The following is a 23300-nucleotide window of genomic DNA, read 5'->3' on the forward strand; positions in this document are numbered from 1 at the left end:
GCAGTTGAAACAAAGTTTTACAAAATGGATTAATGAGTGCTGAGTTTGCATTGGGGCTTTTAAGGTYCCGTCTTTCACAGGCAGATTATGAAAATGACATGCAGAAACCTTGTATTTATGTGAGGCTTTCCCCCCGGGGGGATATGCTTTAGCTAATCTCTTAATGCAAATGAAATGGTGGTTGTCGTAGTTGCTGGTTAATGTTTGTGTAGAAGCAGATTATGATTGTATTACGATTTTTGTATTTCCTGTAATCTGTGATCTGATAGAAGAATGCCTGGTTCTGTTAGCAGATACAGTCAGAAAAGAGTCAGAATACTGGTGGCACCCCTCTCCCCTCCAGTAGCAAATTATTGTAGCAAATATTAGAAAGTCTTCTGGCTCTTTGCTGCCTTTTTGATGAAATCTGAGCTACTTGTTTGTGCCTACAGCCGGTCTCTTGCCAGTGCTGGCTCCCATGACTCATCGGGTCTCTCCCTGTGCTCTCGCTGAGAAGAATCTSTGCTCTGTTCCCTTGCTGTGATGGAGCTGGGAGCTGCTCTGCTGTACCGTGATAGGCATCTTTGCTCTACTGCAYGAACCTGAGCATTTTCTTAAACTCGTTCACGAGTAAGTAATTTGAACCTCAGTCTTTGGAATAGGGATTAATTGCTGTTTAAATTTTTAATTATCGGTGAAATGCTACTTGTTCCCAGAGTAAAAATCAAAATGCTTCAACTGCGCTTGGACATATTTAGGATAGAAACTAACAGAGCAAATCAGTTGACAGTGAAATAATATGCTAAGGAGCAGAAAGCATTTCAGGGTCACTTAGTGCATCTAACTTGTTCAGCCTGCCTAAGTGGTTGAATCTGTCCAATGATGAAGTTTTACATTTCTGAAACTTGCTCAGTTCAATTTCTGCAAGCATAAAATGCTACTACGTAACAGCAGCRGCAAAGGCCAAGGTGATGCCAAGTGGTCTGATTGCACTCGCAGTCTCCCCCCTGCCTGTTCAGGGTCATTCTCAGTTACACAGAGTGTGACCGGATTAAATGGTAAGAACTTCTCTAAAAGAAACCTCCTTTACAAATCCTTTTAGACAAGATGATATCCCCAGCCTAAGTAAGTATTCAGGCAGAAAGCAAGAGCTGATTTTACTCAGATGTTCTGAAGCATAATTCTAATGAGTTCAAGGGCTTAAAACTTTAAACAGTCAGACCTTCAAGAGCATCTGTTGACCTTTCTTAGGTAGTCTTTTTTGCTGATGAAAAGTAGATGTAGTCAGGTCTATTACAGGTGTGAGTGTCTCGCTACTGATTCATTTTAGCATCTGGCTGCTAGACTTAYTATTTAGGTTTTACTCTCCAAAAGCTGTTGTGTTTATGCAAATTTAATCATAGACTGTGTTGTACCAAGAGCTAGGGCTTGCTGGCTATTTTATTTATAGAGCCTGGTGCTGCTGTCGAGCACTTCTAGCCTTGGGCTTGTATCAGGTTTGCTTAACATCAGCAGTCTCCAAGAAAGTGTCCAGTGGCAAGGGAAGGGGATGTGCTTGGTCTGTTTGAAGTAGCAGTCAATATCCTTCTGATACCTGTTTGCCCCACTCCATGCACTCCAGGCTTTTGCTGTCTCCAGAATGACAACTCCAAAATGAGCTGGCATATCTGCTTTGATCTGTATAAATACATAGTTAGAGTAATTTCCTTCCTTCCCCGCCTGGCTTGCTGCATACCTGCTTTATCAGGGTATTATCCTCGGAGATAAATARCTGAGGGCTGAGCCTGTCTCTCCGGAGCGACCGGGATGATGTGAGTGCTCCTGCAGTGTTACAGCTAACTATGGGTTGTGTGCACTGTTCTGGGAATAAGCAAGACAACAGAGTTAAGTGCTACCCTGAGAAAACAAACATTGTCTGTAAGGACAGACCTGGCCTCTCAGCCTGCTGAGGGCACGCAAAGTGCTGTGGTGCTTACTGCCAGACGCAGAAGGGAAGACATGCAACTTCAGTGGGAACAGGCATTGGAGGGCCTGTAGTCTGGAAGCTTAAGTTACTATTAAAAGAAAAAAAAGCTCTGTAATAGGACTGTGAAAGTACTACTCATTGTGTGCATCTGATCTGGAAGTTATATATAACAAGGACTTTTTGAATAGATGGGCTTGAAGTTTGGAAGGATCAACCTTTTAAACAAGTGTTGTGTAATGTTCTTAGCACCATTGAAACAACAGCGAATGAGAGGAGGAGCACATGAAAAAGTCTATTTTGAATAGTATTCTTTTTGGCTTTTAGTGATACATGCAGTTTGTCTCACGTGAGACAAGTGGAAGCAGAAAAAAGTTACCTTCTATTGGGGTACTTCCTAATTCACGTGATAAAAGGGTTTTTTACTTCCCTTGATGAAAGTTAAATGTGGTAAGTCCAACAAAACCTTATCTTTCTGTGAATAAATTCATCTGACTTGTTGCAGGAAATATTTAATGTGGTTCAGATGAGCACAGTGCAGTTCTGCTTGTGGCTAAAACAAAGCAGTCTCCGTGTACTGTGTAGGTGAAGCTKGTGGTTTCATGTTAACAGGTGATGACAGCAGGTTTTGAGCAGCACATGAAAACAGTGTTAACATGACCCTCCCTTTCACCCTTTTTCAGGGGACAGGAATGATTTGGGAAGGAAAAAGTTACTGTTGCTGGTCAGCATGAAGAGATTACTGCTGGGAAGTTTAGTGTGTGATCCTTCGTGGCTGCAAATGCCTGAGGCTCCTTCAATGCTGTTTCGGAAACAAGTAACTTCTGCTATGCTGTCCCAAAACCATGCACGGGGAAGGAACATGCCTCATCTGAAGTGCCCTGTCTGCCCTGGAAGGGGGTGCCCAGCCCTGTTGGGYGCTCTACAGCAGCTCTTCAAAAATGCTGTGAGCTCTTGCTGCCCAGCTGTGCCCCTGCAGTCCTCACCTGARCAGGCTGGGTAGCTCAGATCTGGTTAGCTGGTGCAGGGAGGATCACCCCGGGGTGAAACTTGGGTAAAATTTGCAGTTGGTAGTAGAGTGAGTGCAGAGACTGCAATCGGCTCATGGCACAAGTGTCAGCATGTCCTGTGCCTGTCACTTGGCTCTGTTGGGTGGGTGGGGCTCAGCAATGAATACCTGGCACTGGAGCTACCGCCTGAGAAGCTTTATCTGCAGTTTCTGTCTTGGATCTGGTGTTCTTTGTCGGTACCCGTGTTAGGAGGCTGTTTTGGTTGTCAGAAGGGYGTCAGGCATGCAGGCAGTTATTCTGCTTGTGCGAGTATCAGTGCTGGCATGTGGGTGACCGATGCCTGAGGCAGCTTCTGTCCCTGCTGTGCTTCTGGCTGGTGCAGTTCACAGCGTGCTGTGGCATCCGAGTGTGGTTAAAGGGAGCTTGTCGCTCCTCGGAATGAATACAAACAATCACTGGCAAGAGCAAAGGTCCCTCCTGCTCTGTCCTGTGTGCTGTCAGACCAATGAGGCTGGGACTGAGCTGACTCCTTGGCTGAAGATAAACCTGTGACCTGTTCTCTTGGTCTCGCTGTACGTGTGTAACTTTGGAGGGAAAGAAAACGGTGTCTGTCTGCTGCTTCCTGTGTGAAGGGTGAGGCTGGCAGGGCCTCTGGAGATCATCTGAACCAACCCCCTGCTCAAGCAAGGCCACCTGGAGCTGGTYGCCCAAGAACACGTCCAGGTGACTTTTTGATATCCCCAAGGATGGAGGCTGCATCATCTCTCTGGGTAGTGTATTCCAGTGCTCGGTCGCCCTGACAGTGAACTGGTGTTTCCTGACATTCAGAGGGTGTTTCAGGGTGTGCCCATTGTCTCTGCTGCTGTCACTTAGCACCACTAGATAGAGCCTGGCTTCCTCCTCATTGTACCCTCCCTCCAGGTATTTATGGCCTTTGATAAGGATCTCCTTGAGCCCTCTTCTCCAGGTTGGACTTTTCCAGCTTTCAGCCATTCTTCATAGGAGAGATGCTCCAGTCCTTAATGATCCTTGTGGTCCTTCTTTGGATTTTATCTCATGTCTGTGTCTCTTTTCTACTAGAAAGCCCACAGCTGGACCCAGTACTGGATGCAGGTGTGGCCTYACTAGTGCCAAGCAGAGGGGAAGGATCACCTCCCTCCATTTGCTGGCAATTTTTCCCTTATTCAGCTGAACATACAATTTGCTGCCTTTGCTGCAAGGGCATATTTGTCCTCATATAAATTGGAGCATAAAGTGCTGGGCACACCTATAAACTTCTGATAACTTGATTCTTTACTTCAGTTTTGCTAGTCCCACCTGTGTTGTTGTGTTCTCTCCCCCTTGCCAAAAAAAAGTTGCATTTTTATAGGAACAGATTTTAAAAGTTGCTGGTGTTTTCTTTATTTGTACCCAGGTTTTTCACACAAGRATGTTTACCCTGTTGCCATCCCTTTGCTCTGCCTTTCATTCTTAACTCATACTGTGTTTCTTTCTAGGTGGGAGACCGATTACCCAACCTCTTAAATACTTCCTCTGTTTTCTAGCAGAAGAGCTGACACTGTTTTGATTTTGGCCTTCTCAATATAAGTGAGGATTACTTTGCTCCAACCAGGAGTTCCCATGCCAAAACCTTGGTTGTGTTTGGGATGGTTACATCCCAGATGACGCATGGCCCCTGCYGCACCTGTGGGCCTGCCTGTGACTAAAATAGCACCTGTGTGGGGGTTGGTCCCATGACAGCCTGTGGTGGTGGGAAGAGGACTTCCCTCACCTCCGAGTGTTTGTCCTCAATGCCCAAAGCAGCTTAGTGCAGGCAGAGGTGTGGCAGCTGCCCACTTCCAGCAATCCCGAAAGTGGGGAGAGGATGTGCTGCTCCGAGCATGAAACCACCGAGAAAAGTGGGATGGGCTTTTGCCTTGGCCTTGAACAGTGAGAAGCCTCCAGAAAAAGCGTGTCCTGGTGCAGGCATCACCTGGCCTGGGGGCGGAGAGGCTGGGGAATGGGGACAGGGAGGCTGGGAACCGGGACAGGGTGACTGGGAGCTGGGAGGAGAGTCTGGGAGCCGGRACAGAGAGGCTGAGGAGCCGGGAGTGGCGCTTCTCCACCTCTGCGAGGCAACACCCCGGCTGTTACAGAAAGAACCCTGCATCCCTGCTGAGATAAGGGCTCCTTTGTTGCTTCACTTCGTAGGAATGCCTAAACCTGCCTTCTCTAACAAGTTTGGAAGAAAAAAGGGCATATAAAGGAGAAGAGGAATATGAGTCACAGAGAAACAACTGGTTCAGGGCAATTTGAGAGAAGCTCAGGGTAGGGTTTGGAAACTGCTGTGCTGTTTTCCTCCTGACTCCCTTTCTCTGCTGTGTGTAGGTTTTTCTTCTCTTCGATCACAGATTTGGTAATCAAGCCTGACCTCACATTTCCCACAGAAGCAGCACCCTCAGCTGCTCAAGGGGAGGGAGGACAGTGCTGGGAGTCTGGGTGGAAATCCGTCTCACCCATAGCATGCTTGTGCACTGTGAACACCCTCGACACTGCTGTGGCTCCAGGAAGGTGGCACCAGGCTCCTCTTTACCCCAGCCTTCCACTGTATGAAGTGCACAACCCATCCAATGGTGCTCTCTGGACATTTTGTGGGTATTGGGACATGGGGAGAAGGCAGTGGGTACCTGTTAGTGGCCAAGCAACTGGGGCTGTCTTAAYGCATAGAAAAGTCAAAGCAGAATTACAGGCAAGTTTCTCATATGAGGGTTGGGGGGAGCTGAACCAAGGTTAAATAATAAAGTAATGCTGCAGATCGGATTTTCCGCTTACCATTTGTGTAACTGCTTATGCTGGGAATTGCAGAGGCTGCGSTGGGAAGGAGAGGGTTTCCCATGCTGTGCCTGCCTTGCAGCTAGCGGCTGCCAGGGCTTTTTTAGCAGGTGGATGTRAGGGTGCAGCTTATGCTCTGCAAAGCTCTGGCTGCACTCAATCCCTCCTGCGTCACAGCCCGCCTGTCTCCAGACGGCATCTGCCCGGCTCAGCCGCCTGCTCGGCGGTGGCCGTGTCACCGGGTCGGACCCGGGCCATTCCCAGAGATGTGGCTGGGCTTCACTGGAGCCTAGTTCGCAGTGCAGTGTGCGATGCAGCCTTCAAGGAGGCTATTCAGGGCCTTCAAAAAGCTCCCCCAAACCTTTAAGTCTCCTGCTTTGCTCAGATTCATTCACCTATCAAAGACGCCATTGATCCCCCTTTCTCCTCGCTCACACTGTGGTTCCCTTTGCCTTGGCTTGGCACTGGAGCTGTGCTTGGTAGATTTCCAGTGCAGCTTGGTTTGAGAGCAAAGTGGGGTAGCGGGGGTGTGGGAATGCTCTGGTCAGCCCCTGTGAAGGGGACGGCACTATGACCATTCTGTGTCCTCTCCTGTGCTGAGGTAGGGGATGTCAGAGCTCCTGCTTCGATGTGCTCCTGAGGGGAAGGCATGGAACCTTCCTTGCCCTCCCTTGCTAGGGAGGGGAACTCTTCCAACCCAGGGAACAACCATAGATAAGGGAATGCTTGAATCTGGAGGGCAAGAAAGATGGAGGCTTCTTACCTAGGGGTTCACGGTGCAGCACCTGTGAAAGAAAATCGGATGCTCTTTTCCCTCTCCCTAGAGGGCTTTKTTGGAAAGCAGGAAAGGTATGGAGGGGAAGGGAAAGGCAGCCAGTTTCTGCCATTTATATATAACTGCTCTTTATATATAACTCTATAAACTGAGGACAAGAGGAAAACTTTAGTTTTCAGGTGTTGCCAGTTGTTTTTGCAATGYAATTCTTAGTACGAGTAACAACCAAAGCCCTTTTAGGGAACAGTTATCCTTGTTGGTCCAACAGCAAACTAAAGTGAATGTGGATGCACAATTCACTAGAAACCTTAGAGGTCTATTATAACCTGAATGGTTCTATGAAAATAGATAAAATGCTTGGGGTTAAGTGACTGCCAGTTGTTACCTGTGCCTTGGAGAAGTTGTTTGGTGAGCTGGTGTTCCCAGGGGAGATGCCAAGCAGCTGGTGAGACCTGGCTATGGCTATGTTACTGCACCAGAGTACAGCCACTGTGGTCAGTGTACCTAAGCTGTGTTTAAGTAGCATGTAGTTACTTTTTGTTTTTATTTCTTTGTCTCTCAAGTTTCGATTCTTCACAGATTAGAAGCTTTAAGATGTTGTTCATGTTTTGCWTTTGTTGGTTGCATCAAAGGACTCTCCAAAGAGAGCAGCACTGCTCAGCTCCATTCACAGGTCTGGGTTTCTCACTACAATAAGTAAGTTTCCTTACCTGGAGAAAAGTCAAGCAACTTTCCAGCAGTCCCAAAGCACTTTGCAGAGTGTGCTGGGTATCATTTTGCTCAGGCTGGGGACATCAATGAAATCATGACTTGYTGAATGTCAGGCTGAGGTTGGACACAAAACTTTTCTGCTATTTTGCACACAAAGTTTTACACAAAGGACTGTGTCCCTCCTTTGGTGAAATGATGCCAGCAGTGGGAAAAAAAAGCATTTGCCTCCACTTACCAAGAGCCATTGCCTTGCCCTGCAGAAGGGGCTCCCAGCAAACCCATGGTGGTTTGCAGAAACAGCTGGACATTGGCTCCTGGCTGGTCCTCAGGGTGACATCCCACCCTGGGGCTGGCACTCACTTTGGCAGGATCCACAACCTTTGCAAGATCCACAACCAAGAAATAGGATCTATCTCATATTCCTTCTTTCCTCCCTCTGTTTTTAGCCTGGGCTGTTCARCCTCTGTCTCTCTAGAGATTTTCTTTAGCCTGAGTCTGTATGACTGTGGCCCTTCCACTTCTTGGGGAAGGACAGGCGGTGGCATCCTCCTCCTCTCCTGGCCAGACACAGCTGGGACAGCCCACGCTGCCACACCAACGGGGCTGGGTTGGAGCAAAGAACTAAAGAGCAAGGGCAGAAGAGGAGCCAGACTTCAGCAGGCATTTGGCCCTTTCCCATCACATTACCATGGTATGCAGTGGAGCAGCTGCCTCGCCTCTTTCTTGTTGAGTACAAAACTGGTAGCTCCTTATTTATCTGATGAGCTGAGGGAAGTGCTAAGGGAGCAATCTTGTCCCCTGCAGGCTGTGTGTGGGTCTTTGCTTTTAAAAGGGAAAGAAGAAACATTTAAAGATATTTGATCTGCAATCTAGCAGTCAGTTGGTTGAATATTTACTTTATTGTACGTGCAGTTAGTTGTTGAAAGTCTTATCATAGAAGCCAATCAGGCAKGAGGCTCACGATTCAAACCCAGAGGCACTGAGACATGGTGAAGCTCACGGGGAGAGYGTGCCACCCGCAGAGAAACCTGCTCGGTGCCGATGCGGGGCTGTCCACGGTGCGAAGGGCACAGCACGGTACAGGCACCGAGCCCTCGGGGCTTTCTGCGCTGAACCCTCCCCCCTGCGGGACCCCGAGAGGCCGGGGAGTGCCAGAGCCTCTGTTTGCTGCCACACGGGACAAGGGAAATGCTGCCTGTGTTTCTGAAATGCTCTAACTGCCCAAAGCAGGAATTTTACGAAGTCCGGGCAGCTTTGTGAGCCAGGAGAGGTGTGGTTCTGTTGCGGGATTCCCTGACGCCTGGTGCAAGCTGGATTCCTTTCTCAGCCTATTCTGCCATGAGGGTGATGGCAAGATTTTTATTTACTATTTCTGCCTTCACAAGACTTCTTCAGGCCTCAAGGGTTCTACTTTTTTTTTTCCTTATTATATTATGTTAAAATATGGTGAATAGATTCAAAACCTGTTTAAGCATGTGCACGTGTAGGAGAGAAGGACTGCTTTCCTCAGAAGACCTGGCTAAAGCCGTACTTCTGAGTCTTGCAACACAAACTGGGTGAGAAACCAGGAATGAGCAGAGCCTTTGGAGAAGGCAAGAGTTTGGCTGGAGGCTATGCATGGGGAAACCCCCAGCAKCGCTGTGCACTCATTTTTGGATACCAATCCAGTGCTGTTTCCTGACACAGAAGAGGGCTGSTCTGCAGGTGGGCAGGAGGATGTTGTATCGTTACCCAGACTGAAGCCAGTGTGCTGCTTCAGCAAAGCCTCCCAAAAAGCAGTGGGGAGTGAATGATGTGACTGGTCACTAATTTTCTTCGTAATCAGATTCTTCCCCTCCCATGTTTTGCTGTAATTTCTTTTGGGTTGGTAGCACTATGCAGCATTCCCCCTCAGCAGAGAAGTCAGGATGGTTAATTTGCYCTGGCAGCCCACAGAAGAGGAGCCCTTTTCCTTTTCCTGGCTGTGAGACTGGCAGACAGCTGCAGAGAGCCATGAAAAGGTGCTGCTGGCTCTTGATGTATTTGGTGTTTAACTAAAGCTCCACCTCCCCAGAGAAAATATGAAGTACATCAAAATGTCAAGTTTCATTATGCAGTAAATGGTTTGGGAGGAAAACTGAAACACAACCCTAAAGGCTCCCCACCTGAAGGAGAGCCAAGTGCATTATATGTAAATTCTTGCTTTTTAGGCATTGGATTCTGATCTTTACATTATTGAGAGTTGGCAACTCTGTGCAAAGTGCTACACTGCTCCTGCTTTTTCTCTTTTGTTTGGCAGCTTWGGTGTGTTTCCTGGTTAGGCCACGTGTGCTGCTTCAGCAAAGCAGCAAAAAGCAGTGGCTTAAGCTTAATGGCTTAGTGTCTTTGATGCGCTTTCCAAAGCCTGATCCCACTGCCCTGGGTGTATCTCCACTTTCCACCCCTTGGCTCTCCCTGGGCCAATTCCTCACCCTTGGCCTCCATGGCAAATAATATAATGGCCTAAAATTTAGTTCAAACCTTTAAGCAAGGCAGCCCCCTCTTGTTAATAATGCAGGAGGATCTTTCACTGCCAAAGCTCTGCCAGTGAAGAGCTGGGGCTAGCCTGAGCAAACCCAGCCTCTCCCTCCCAGGTGTCTGCTGCTGCTGTGGCTGCTGCTGGGGGCACTGCCTGGGCTCCTGCCAAAGTCCAGAAAATGTGTTCAACTGCTTGGATGGAAACAGGGAAGAGCTGTGAGTCTGCAGCGTAGCACCTGAGCCCACAAGGCAAGAGTTACAGAGGGCTCATGAGGCCATCTCTGCACTGCTGGAGACCAGCAGCCATTGTCTAGGGGTGATGGATTTTCCTGCTGTGCTGCAAGAAGGGAGGGGAAGGCAGCCAGGGAAAGGGCTGCAAAGAAAAAGCAAGGAGAGAAAGGCCTGGAAGTGAGATAGAAAGATGAGGGAAATATCAGAAAATAAAGTAAAATGGATTAGAAAAAAGAAGAACCAGGATTTGAGATGTGGTCAGGCTGGTCTGGGATGTCTCTTTTGGTGGCCAGGGTCTCTGCAACTTTGGGCCAGGAGCTGTTGCTCACAACCAGGTCTTTGTTGATGAGGTGATGACAGAGAGGGGGTCGTTAGGGATGTGGCTGGGGTGGACRTGGATTTACTGATGGGCACAGCCCCCAGGGATGAAAGATGATGGTTCAGGGAAAAAACGCTGCCCACCCCTTGGAGAGGCCAAGATCACCTTCAATCCATCACCTGTGCAATGAAGGGCCAATGAGCCCTTTGGCCAAGCAAGTTCTCTGCTGCAAAAACGTGGCTCACAGAAGAGGTTGCAGGGGTGAGGTGTCTCCAGAGTTTACAACAGAATAGCAGGATAACGTGGTAGGGAATGCTTGAAAGTTTTGGGTTTGGTGGCCTTTCCCACTATAACATCACTTATTTCACCCCTCAGCATAGGGCCAACACTAGTCTGGTGCTGCCAGCAGGGCTTTAGGTGAGATCTGCACCTGGAAAAGGGGGGAGATGCCCAAGCATAATGAATGTGAAATTAGCTGCATCTTGGAGGAAGAATCTGATTCTACATTTGTGATAAACCACCCTCACTCACTTTGAAACTACCAGTTGTGTTTGTAGTTTGTTTTTGATGTTTTTTTTAAACATAAAGGCATGGTTGCTGGTGGTGTGGCAAAGTGTGTGGGGAATCAAAATGCTATTTTTAATGCCTAGGCCTGACTTAGGCTTGATCTTAGGGGGCTGATCGCTAATGAAGGGCAAGTTGGTGCAYGGCTAAATACCAAATAACCTTACAGCACCCCTGAGTGTCTACAGCCTGTTTTGCACAGTTGTTTGTCCAGGTTTTGAGTAGGGGGATAAGCAAAATAACTGCTTGAGGCTGTGGAGCAAGTGTCCTTTCACAAGGTGTGTGTTGTCATGCCATAGCACTCCTCTGCCTGGTTTCAATCTTCCTGAAATTACAAGGAGTATTGAGCCAGTAAAACCAGGGWTCTGGTTCCAAAAAGTATCACCTTTCATGGCACATCTTTCAAAATGCTGGAGGGCRAAGGACTCCTGCAAACAGCACTCCTTGGGGACAGTCCTCACTGCTGCCTTTGGGCAGGGATGTCACCTCATCAGACTGAACATGGGGAGGGTCGGGCTCTTTGCTGTGGGGCTGTGCAGTTGTGATGTTTTTTCAAGTTTGCATCCATGGCTGGACACCCACAAGATGCAGCATCGCCACACAGGTACATCATCAACAGCGAGCAAAAGCAGATGGACCAGGACCTGTTTCTCTCTTAGGACAGCCACAARCATGTGACCATGATGGGACTGTCCCTGTGGGGAAGGAGAGCCAGACCTAACCCAAGGAGCCTGCAATGCCTCCTGCTCGTGGCTGAGCTCMTTTGCCCCCAGCCTGGTGGCTCGGTATGGAGGGGTGGAGCACAGCTGGCTGCTGTGAGCAGAGGGGCACGACAGGCCTGCTCCAGCACCTGGCAGGGTGGGGACAGTGTGGCCATGCAGTGACATAGGCAGACCCTTGATGCTACCAGCAACCCCATAATATTGCTGTCTTGGGGCCACCATAGGTCAGGTCATGACATGGCCTTGACCAAGACCCCAAAACCCAAATCTCTTTCTGTTCTTGTTAGCTGTTAGCTATTATTAACTGATGGGTTTAGCAGAAGCTTAGCATCTTTAGCCTAAAGGAGGTACTTGGCAAGCTCTTCTGCATCCCCCAAGGGCGTGTGACCTCCATCGCTGCTCTCACTGGGATAAACACTTTCAAATTGGAGGGACTCATTAACAAACAAATTCCCTTGCTGTTGCTGTAAGCAGTTTCCACTCTGTCACTGGATGAGTGATCCCTTACAGAATTCCTGTGTGTTGGCAAAAGTGGGATGGAAATCTCAGCCCCGGCTTCCTCTCCCAGCCTTGCCGTTTGTCTGGCTGAAGGCAGTCCCCTCCTGTGGCTGTCCTGAGTCAGCAGAGCCCACACAGCCTTCCTAAGCCAGGTTTTAACTTMATTCCTGCCTTGCGAGGTAAAACAAGTGCAGAGCTCAGCTGTCAGTGCTCTCTGACCCGGGGATCCTGCCAACCTCTTGCAGCCCTTTTTCCTCCATTTCCCATTTTGAAATKGATTCCTGAGTCTGGGTCAGAGTCCTGGGTGCTGCTGGACCAGTCCCTGCCGCAGGTCTGGCCTCAGTGGGAGCCCCAGGAGCACGGGGTGCCTGTGTGAGCTGGGACAGCTGCAAGTGTGATGCATAAGCAAGGTCACGGTATTTATAGTTTGTTTTCCTGAGCCTGCCCGGTGTTTTAGGGCAAGGCCCATGAACACATCCCTGGGCTCAGGTGCTGTACAATGCACTGAGCTGCACAGTRCTCAGTCAGTGTTTGCCCCTTCTGGTTTTCCCTGGATGAAACAGCAGCACTGTTTGTGGTGATGAGGGCTGTTACACCAGCCTGGCCCATGTGCCATTGTCGTGTCTGTCACCAGCAGCGTGTGCCAAGAGAAGCAGATGCTCGTGGCTGCTGGGAAGGAGGTGGCTGGAGCTCCAGGACACCTGGAAGGGCAGCAATAAACCACCTTTTATTAGCTGCTGTGAAAACAGGTTCTCCCATCTGAATCCTGGCCAGATTACAAGCAGCAGGATGAATTAGTACAAGTTAATGTGCTCATCATAACTATTCCAAGGGAAATTACTAGGAATCACAAATGCACTATTCATTAAAGTATTACTCATTTATTTTAATAATTTATTTTATTCATTAAAGTATTACTCATTTATTTTAACTTGTTGCAAGTGGGCAGGCAGGAAGGGACACAGGGAGTAAACAGTGATTAGCACTAATTGGCACTGCTTCAGGGCTTCATGGAGCTCAGTTCTGCCCAAACTACAAATGCAGGGGATGYCCCTGGATGTCAGGGAATGTCCTGTGGTCTCAGCATGAAGGAAGTGGTAATTTTGAATTACCACAGCTGTCAGGCCAGGTACATGTGACACGGGGGCTGAGGGCTGGAGCTGCCGGGGCAGTTGCAGGGTGYCACAGGGCCAGCCCATGCCGTCCTTCTCCAAGCACTTTGGGAAAAATGCTGATGAGGGAAATAAAGTCCCCTGTCTTGCTCTGTATGGATGCTCAGGCTCCTCTGGGCTGAACGAACTCTGGACATATGGACTCAAAAGCTCATCTAATTTTATCTGTTTCCARCCATGCAGACTTTCCTCCCCAGTGTTAGCCTCTCCAAGTCACATCAGCACAACAAAAATCAATCCTGTAGCTCCCAAAGGGCAGCTCACCCATGGCAGCACCACTCCACAGATGCTTTGCTGAACTTGGAGCAGGCCAAAGCAGCTCTTTGAATATTCACACTGGCAGTGCCCCACACCAGCAAAGGCAGGAGCCTTAGCAAAGCTTTGGGGCAATGCAGGGCATGGGGTGAGTGGCTCACTGCTGGGGATGAAGGGCAGGTCCTGCAAKCTCAGAGGATTGTCCCCTGTTCGCCAGGTTTTTACTCACCCAACAAATGGGAATCTGAACACAGCACCTGGCATTCCCCTTGCACCCACCACCACCCTGCCACRTGCCTGTGGCTCAAGCAAAACACTGCAGAAGTTGAGGCTCTAAGAGACCTCAGAAGGGCTTGAGGCTGAAGCCACAGAAATTTTGGAAGTCTTCCTGACGGAAGAAAACCAAAGAAATGCTATTTTTCACTTCTGCGACAGCCATTTCCCTGATGAATAAAAGCAGTGCTTGTGTCTCTGAGCAGAGAGCTGAAACATCAAGGACTGGCACAGTGAGTATCTGGGGCTTAACCTGCTTCAAAACCACTCTAAAGCACACAGATTTGGAAAAAGGTGTGGCACCCTTCAGCGGGGTGCACAGGGGAAAGCTGCCAAGCTGGAGGCATCCACAGAAACACAGGAATGACATCTGGAACCCTGGGATATGAAAATAGGCTGGGAATGTGCAGATGTTTGCTCAGGTGTCTCCTGCTAAACTTGCTGCTCTGAAAGAGGCATTGATGAGCATCCCCAAGCAGAAGTGGGGTCTGATCCAGCCCAGCAGGTGGTTTTCCCTAGTCCTGTGACACCTCAGCCGCAGTGGTTTTGGTCTGGCAGGCAGGCAGGATCTACCAGAGAAGGACACTTAAGGCTATACACTGCTATTTTCACACACCTGCCTGGTTGTGAACACTCTGTGGGACTGGAGGGTGGTTTTTTTTGTTGTTTTTTTTTTTTTTTTTTTTTTTTTTTTTTTTTTTTTTTTTTTTTTTTGGCAGACTGATGTTCAGAACAGAGTTCTGCTTTTGAATAAATTTTAAAAAAAAGGCAAAAAAAATTTCATCAGAGGGTGCTTGAGCACAGAAACAGGATCCCCATGGCAGTGGTCACAGTACCAAGCCTGGCAGAGTTCAAGAAATGTTTGGACAATGCTGTCAGGCACTTGGTGTGATTCTCAGGRTATCTTGTTCAGGGCCAGGAACTGGACTCAATGATCCTTGTAGGTCCCTTCCAACTCAGCATATTCTATGATTTTATGATTCTATGATTTTATGGTTCTRTGGTTCTATGATCCACAGCTTCTCAGGGTTTATGGCTTTTCTCCTTTCTGCAGTACCTGAGCTTTTCTTCTGCAAACTGAGTGTTCCTAGTAGGAATCAGAAAAAGTTCAAACCTGTCCATAATTCATCAGCATATTTGTAAAGTTGCTGTTTCCAAAAGTGCTGCAGTGTCCACACCTCAGCAAGCAGTGGTGGGCAGAACATTCCATGGGCCATGCATCCTGCTGTATCCTGAAGAGGCTTTCTGCTGTGAGTGCCTGTTTCCTACTGTAAAATTTAGTAAGGGTGTTAATATCACCCTTTGCATGCTGCATCTGTCACTGTCCTTTGGGGACAAATATCTGTCCCCATCACTCTCTGTGTTTCATCTGAAAACATGAGTTGGTCCTACACTTCCCAAGCACTCTTAAGCTCTTCTTCTGTGCTGTGTGCTGCCTCCTCAGGCTTCTTCACCAGTTATATTCAATCTCCTGCTGAGTACTCACTGCTAGTCATGCCCTGTGCTCCTCAGTGTCACCTTTCCTCATTGCAGCATCTCTTGTTTCCCCTCATCAAGTGCCTGTGGTTGAAATGGGAGTGGCAGTGACAGCACAATTCCTGACGGATTGTTTCTGTGTCAAATAAGCAATCTCTTACCTTCCTTACTGACAGTCTGCTCTGACAGGAGAGGAAGGTTTGTGAGTTAAGGCACTCTCACTGTCCRGAGGAACCCTCTGCTCATTGATATCTGCTGTTATAGGGGTGATCCTCTTCCATTTTAAGCATGATGATTTTAATTAATGTAGAAGAACTGCAGGAACAGCTGAGCTCCGTGCTCCAGGTTCTATCTTTTACAAGACAGCTAAATACTGGTTTGGTAAAAGGACACATACATACACAAGCATTCCAAAATTTCTCTTTCTTGATTTTTCTCTCTGTATTTCCCGTGTTCCTTAGCTACATTTCAGCAAATCAATTGATTCAGCTATAACTGATGTGTCTAGTAATGATGGTTCTTAAACATATTGTTAGATTACTAATCTAAAAGCAGGTAAATATAATGAAAGTGTACTTGATTATTTATGCTACTTTCTTACTTCTGTAAAAACAGTCATTAAAAAAAAAAGCCAAATTGAAGAGGTGCTGAGTGTACAGGGTATGAATGGACATTTCAGTGGGCAGAAGTTATCTCCAATTATAGAAGTTATCTAAAGGAAATCTACTTATATGCAAAAGTCAAACACTTWAAGAAGAACAGCTTTGGTGGGAATGGTTCTGCAGTCTGGAATATGATCAGATACTACCATTACTATAATTTAAAAATSCAGTTTGGAGGATGAAAAGGAGTGAAACTTCTGTGAGCCTTTCTCCTTCCCACCATGTATCACCACCCCAGAAATCGCTTCTGAGGACATCTGAAATGTACACTTTCATAAAATAATAATTCTTATTACTTAATAATATAATAATAAAATAATCAGTGTATTTTAGTGTGGATGCTGATTTCAAACCCTTCAGCCTCAATGCTTTGTATTTTAGCTGTGAGAAGTACTGAACTAGAAATTACACAGGTGACATATTTCTTGAAGAACCAACTTGGTTCAACTCCCCCCTGCCAGCAAGGCTGAGGGCTCCCTGTAAAGCCAAATAGCAGCAGTGAGGGGACATCCCTGTGTGTAGGACCACATCTTTGGACAGGGGACAGTGGGAAGGGCAGTGCCATGGGTKCCTTGTGTGTGCTGGGGGCTGGTCACTGAGGCTGAGGATCTTATTTATGTTTTAATTTTGCAGCTGAACAGCAATGCTCTGGAATTCACAGCAGKCCTGAACACCTGAGTTTGGCAGAGCTGAGGTGGGAGAGGCTGTGATTTTTTTCATTTTTGAAGCACCCAGCATGGGGAAAATAAGTGACAGGATKGGATTCCCCCTTTGTAGCTACAGCCCTGAGTGCCCTGCCATAGCACCTCTGCTCTGTGCTGCAGGACAGCCAGTCAGGTCACTCYAGAGGCATCCCTGTCTGAGGCAGAGGTGGGATTCATCCCCAGGCTTTAGCTGTATGCATATCCAGCTCACTGAGGAAGCCAATAGTTTTTTTTTTAACTGTTAAAATTTGTCAATTGCTCAGACACTTTCCAGTAATTATCCAAAAGAAATTCAAACCTGCTGCCAAACTGCTTTTCTCAGCTCTTTTTTGTGACCTGTCTGAGGGTGGAGGAAGCACAAACCAAAAACCACTGGAACAAGCAATGGTGGAGGTAGGTATGAACGACACTTTGTTAAAATACAAGTRCACAGTGTTTTGCAAAAGCTTCAATTAGTTTAATTGTTTCTGTTGAATTAATGCAATCCTACATTTAGATAAGCTCCTGAGGTATGACTCAAACTAGTTTTCTTAGTGGAGTGTCAAAGTCTGGCTGACTGTTCTTATTTCTGGCTTTCTAACTCCAGACAGTGCTGAAAGGAATGATGCAAAATCATCTCAGCTGGTTTGACGCARCCACCACAGCCTAAACCAAGCGAAGGCTGTCACTTGTTCCCCAGCACATGTTAAACCGGTCTTAGTGGGAAGCTGTCMTAGAGCCAGCTTGCCTAGCCTAGTTATAGCATGTTTTAGTGCTCAGACCCATGATCAATTTAGGGGAACACACCGCCCAAACATCTTCATGTTGCCTTTAATCAGTGGCAAAGGAAGATTTTTTTCTAGTCTTATTCTGTTGCAATTCTGGGAGCCAGTTTTGAGAGAAGTGGCTCCCAAAATTGAGCAGGGGTGATGGCTGAGGGGAATGTGTATGTGCCAGCCCTGCTCATCCCATCAGGATTTACAAGCGTGAAAATCACCACAACAAAATCATGGAGCTGCATTAATGTCAGCAGCAGGGGACAGCTGGCAGTGCATTAAAGGAAAAAGAGTGAGCCAACACTTCAGAGCCTCAAAATCCTCAACTAGTGGGCAAGACCTTTGAGTGTCATTCTTCCCTTAACTTGAGAATGCAACACATTTACAGGGACCAGTCTTCCCTTCACTGAAGGCMGAAGCTCTCCCAGTGGGCTTCCCCTGCAGAAAACCTATCTAGTGTGTTATCCTGGAAATGGAAGGGTTAAGGTTGTCCTGTGTGCCACATACAAGGCAGTTCTGCAAGGACAGAGTGTGCTGTAGGCCCTTATGCAGGCAATAGCATCTTAAAATCAATTTTCAGGTTCCAAAGCACATGGAGAGATTTTTCCTCTGAGGTATCCCTCAAAGTGAAAAAAACCCAGAGGATTTAGATCAAACAAACGGCATTTGTGTATGTACCGCTACCTAAATTCAGATTTAAGATCCCCAACTGGAATAATCCAGTTGAAGGGCTCAGTATTCTGAGCAGAGCCTCCTGTTGGTGTGTGGCCTTGCCTGTGCTCTCCTAGGAAGGAATGCCTGCAGCGGGATGAGCCAGCTGTGGCAGGCACTGCCCTGCTTTACACTGGCTGACCCCAGCTGAAGATCAGGCTCTACGTGACTTGGGAGCATCCCACGGTTTGTGCCGTGGCACGGCAGCAGCTGCTGTGTGCTGTGTTTTGAAGATGGAGTTAAGGGATCACTGTCAACAAGCAGCATTGCGTAGGGAGCGTTCCCCTGACGCGGTGCAGAGGGATTTAGGAACGTAACTCCTGACACAGCTGCCTCGTAGACACAATGAACTGGTTTTGCATCAGTCCCTAATGCTTTATCCATCTTCCTTCCCTGGAAAGCAATGCTCAGCTGCATGGAGAGCCACTGCAGCCTGTGGGGTGAGCAGGGCCAGACTGGAGCTGTGCCCTTCCAGCACCGGGTGCAGAGGTGGTGGAGAGTGGATGCTGAACTCCTTGAATTCCCTCCTCCACAGCCACGGCTGCCCTGAGAGCCAGTCTGGTCCTTTTGAGAAAACTGCCGTGCTCCTCAGTGGGAATTTCTGTATTTAAATAACCGTCTTGCAATTTCTCTAATCCTTCTGTCCAGGCCTCAGCAGTGACCAGGAGTGTGCTTGATCCCTGCCCAGCCACCCGGCCCTTTCATCCTTTWATTCAGGTTAATGCTCCAAAGAAGTCCTGTACTTATCCCCATTAYGCAACCACAGTCTGGAGGCATTTCAGGGCTGGCATACCTTATTTTAGCATCAACTCCTCTTAAAACTATTAAGTTCCTGATGCTGTTTGCATCACGTTGATTTATTTTATTAATCAAAGAAAGATAATTTCTCAAGACTCTAAGATGTAAAAATCTGTGTCATAAGGCTGTAGCTGTAGCTTGTTCTAACTCTTACCTTTATCTTTTTTTTCACCTTCCTTGCTCAGATATGTGATCTTAATTTTTTTTTTTTAAAGACTGGCAATGTATGGAGAGATTTTAAAAGGTAAGCAATGCATGTGAGTATTCACTGTCTGAACTCCCCAAACTTCTAAAAAAGKGCAGCTTGCCTTCTCTATCTTAGCTTCCTCTGCTCTCTGGCTGCTGACAAGCCTTCCTCAAGCACAGAGCACTTGTGGCTTGACAGACTTCTTTCATAGTAGCGCCCAAATCCCTACTACTGGTGTGGGATTTAGGAGAGGAGGAGGTGTGGAAGGGCCTTCATCTCACAGGCARCATTCTCCATCTCCTTCCCCTATTAAACTCACTGCTACTCTTTTTGGCAGCAGCCACCGAGGAGCTCCAGCTGGGAGCCCCTTCCTTTGCGTTTAAGGTACATGGAGGAAAAATGGAGCCCCGTAGTTGGCAGGGTGGGTTGGTGCCATATGYTAAAACTTCCTGGAGTATAATTAGCAGAGTGAGGGGAGCTCCTCAGGTGCAGGCTCCTCAGTGCTCACTGACACCTACCTGGATGGCAGCAACGCGGGTGATGATGTTTCTACACAAGTATGTTAATGGTYTGTCATTTACACACAAGTGCTGAATCAGAATATGCTACACTGAAAAGATTTTCCTGAAAACATATTTACATTTCAAGAAGAAATTGCCTCTGTATTTTGAAAAACACAACAGCTGTGGCTGCCCCACTTGTGGCCATGCTCTCAGACCTTTCTTTCAATCTGCAAACCTACACTTTTTATTTTTTTTCCCAGCAGTGCAGTTTCCAGCACAGAAAATTTAAGACTGCTGACAACAGAATTGCTTTTCTTAGTTACCCTTTTTGGGCCTCTTAGATGTGGCCTGTGACCTCCTGGGACCCAAAGCTRTATTAGGACCCACAACTCTACACTGCACAACCCAGAGAAGAGCTCAGTCTCCATCAAAAGTTTAGAAGGATGGCTGTAAAATGCGACAGTTGAATTGGCTAGATTMATTGAGAAACTAAATTTACTTCCTCAAAGTTTGCACTGCAAGCGTGCCCTGAGCTTTTCCCRGGTCATGCAGACAGATAAGAATTTTTCAGAAGGATGGATAAGCAGTTTCAAGACCATAAAGAAAAAAAAACCCAGCCAACAAGGACTGAAAAAAATGGTGGGGAGCAAAGTTTTATTTTTAAATGCTCGAAGTGTGAAGGTGCTAGGTTAAAGTAAGACTGTCAAAAATACCACCAAGTGCCTAAATCCCACTGTGATGCTATCTTCTTGCAATTCTCCCATGTTCTCYTGTGTTCTTCCACATATTTTTGTTCTTGGCTAAGATACAGCCCWTCAGTCTGCAGGGAGAGAAGGTTGTTCCTTCTGTTCCTCCTTTCTTTGATGTATACTACAGACAGCTCCCCTACAGGTTGGAGGGGGTTTCTGGTGGCAACCYCCACCTGGGTTTAGCTTGAGCTTCCTGTAGGAGTAGTCCTGTCTCAAGGCAGAAGGCAGTGCCTTCAAGTCCTRTGTTAGTGTCATTCATTTGAGCATGGCTATAGAAAAAGCAAAATATTTAATTTCACACAAGTTAATGAACTCCCATTTTCAGCCCTTAGTCCTTTAAATAGCAGGACAGGAAACAGGAGTAACTTGCAACATGTGACAGAAAAGGAAAGTAGTTGCTTGGTTCTTTTATGGCCTGTTACCCTATTGAACGTGAGAATGTGTTGGGACAAACCTGATGAGGTGCTCTCTGCCACCAGGTGCCCATTAGGCTGTTTGTTTTTCCCCTATTTAAAGGTGTCATTTGCCTTATGATGGATCCTGAAAATGCCCAAGGTAACATGCACAGCACTGGCTGAGAACCCTGAGTAGAGAATTGTTATTGCAACGTCTGCCAAATGATTTGACATCTGGAAATCATCCAGTTTAAAAACATATACTTTATAAAGAAGTAATGTTCTCCAGGTTTTAGGAAGGATTTGCAATATACCACAGGGGAAAAACTCTTTTGCAAAACTAGAATGATTAAAGATTTTAGCTCAGCCTAGCAACCCTGGTGTGGAGCACCTGGCTGGGTACTCTGRTGCTAAGACTGCTGACAGCTGTGTCACTGTGTCTTTCTGTGCTCAGGAGATTGGTGATGTGTGGTACCCATGCTCAGCTACCAGAACAGATGGACCCCAGTATCTTCTTGACTTGAATTATTTCAGCAATTCAAATCCAGAATGTTATCTTTGCAATGACCCAGGACAGATTGTTTTATTGCTCTTCAGGACATGGGTAGACTTTTATATACCACTCTCCTTTTTCATAGTTTGTTTCTAACCTTCCTCACTGGAATTGAACTAAATATAAATCTGGCATGGAGGAAGGGAAAAGGGAAAGGGAAAGGGAAAGGGAAAGGGAAAGGGAAAGGGAAAGGGAAAGGGAAAAGGAAAGATATTTCAGACAAATGTGTGAAGGTACAACTTAAAGACTGCTTTAAACTGCTTCCAGGTCTCAATCTTAGCCAAAATAATTTCTCAGTATACTATGGGGGAGACATGAGAAATGAGAATTGTCATACATACAAAAAATCAATGTGGAGGATCCTAGGATTTTGTGTCACTTCAGCCACTGAGGAACAAATATTGATGGAATGGTGCTTTGCTGTGCTGTAGGCTCAGGGCAGATGGATTTCCCAAGATATACACACACACATAAATCAATAGGAAAATTGACATCATATGTTAATGAGCAACCRCTTACACTGCAAATAATGTTTTGARGCCAYGCATCTGCCACTCGTAAACAAGACATTTCGCTGATCCAAAGCACATAAAACAAGGCAGCAACAGCTTTTCTCTCTGAAGAGCTGGAACCAGAGCTGTGCCAGTGCTGGTATAAAACCTGCAATCTAATAATTAAACCAGGTATTGCAGTGCATATTCAGATTCAGGWAAGGCTTATATTACTTTATGGTTAGTAACACTAATAATAACTCTTACTATGACGAAGTTTTTGTTTTTAAAGACACAGATCCTCCTACTTCAGCATGCAGATTAATCTCTTCCTGCAAGTAACAGTAACCCAGACTGAATGAGACTGTAGTACATGAAACATTATTTTGGATAAGTGGCCCCCAGATATAATCTCTTCCTAAACCCATCTGCATGTGTAAGATTGTACTCTGATTACACTGATGAGAATGGTCTTCCCAGGAAGGGCCAGGCAGCTATCACAGGCTGCTGTAGCAATTTATACACGTTTTCTTACCAGCATCCTGAGCAGCCCGCTCTGCCTAGATAAGGAGTTTGATGCTAAATTCAACCTTCCTGTCTCTGGTAACTGCTCCCCTTTTCCTGTGAATGCTGTTTACATCAGGGCAGTCAGGACACAGAATTCTGAGCATACTCAGATTGCTGACTATCCCAAAGCTCCTAGAYGAAAGATGCATGCTCACCATCACATCTATTGCAATGTCTTGGAGTAAGGCCATATAGCTTCCTTTAAACAGAGATTGAAAAATTCTGTGGATGCTTTAAAAATACCCTATTATCATTCAAGAGTGACAATTTTTTTTCCCCTCAACATGCAATCACATTTTTTAAGCAGAGGRATTTAAGGAGCTACAATGAGCTACTAAGGAGCTACAATATTAAGTGCTGGTTTGACTGGTGAAAATGCCTTTTCTCTTCGCTTCTTCCCAGTTCTTTAGCAAAAAGCTCTGAAGCTGCAAGGATTGCAGTTTCACTAAACTCTCTTAAAAATCTTCAATGTTTTTTGCTTATATTTGAGTAACAGTTATAAACCACTAAGARATTTTTACAAGCCCTGAATATCTTAGCTCTTATATGTAAGTATAATATCTATGTTAGCTGGTATCTCTAAAACCTGTCAACAGGATACAGGTTTCAAAATACTGCAGGAAACCCTGAAGGAAGTGATGGGGASACGGATTCACCCCAATCTTCTGGGCCAGCCTTTGTAATTGCAATCATAAAAGATTCCTACAAAGGACACCTCTCATGTGRAGTTTTGTCCTTGCTTTTGGCAAATAGTGGGTATTTGAACTTCTCCCTGCAGGCCTGCCATTTTTACTTCTTCCACTTATATGTGTCTTTAGTTTAGAAACAAATAAAAGCCAAAGGCTTATTTCTTGTCTTAAAAAAAGTTTTAACAAAACTTTTTTACATGAAACCTCTCACAGTGTGCTACTGAGCCTTGCTTGTTCGTATCTGCTCTATGAAACATTTCATTCAGTTGTTTCTCCTATTA

This window comes from Malurus melanocephalus, unplaced genomic scaffold (genome assembly GCF_030028575.1).
Source record: "Malurus melanocephalus ecotype Western Australia unplaced genomic scaffold, MMel_1.1 scaffold_62, whole genome shotgun sequence".
NCBI classification, from domain to species: domain Eukaryota; kingdom Metazoa; phylum Chordata; class Aves; order Passeriformes; family Maluridae; genus Malurus; species Malurus melanocephalus.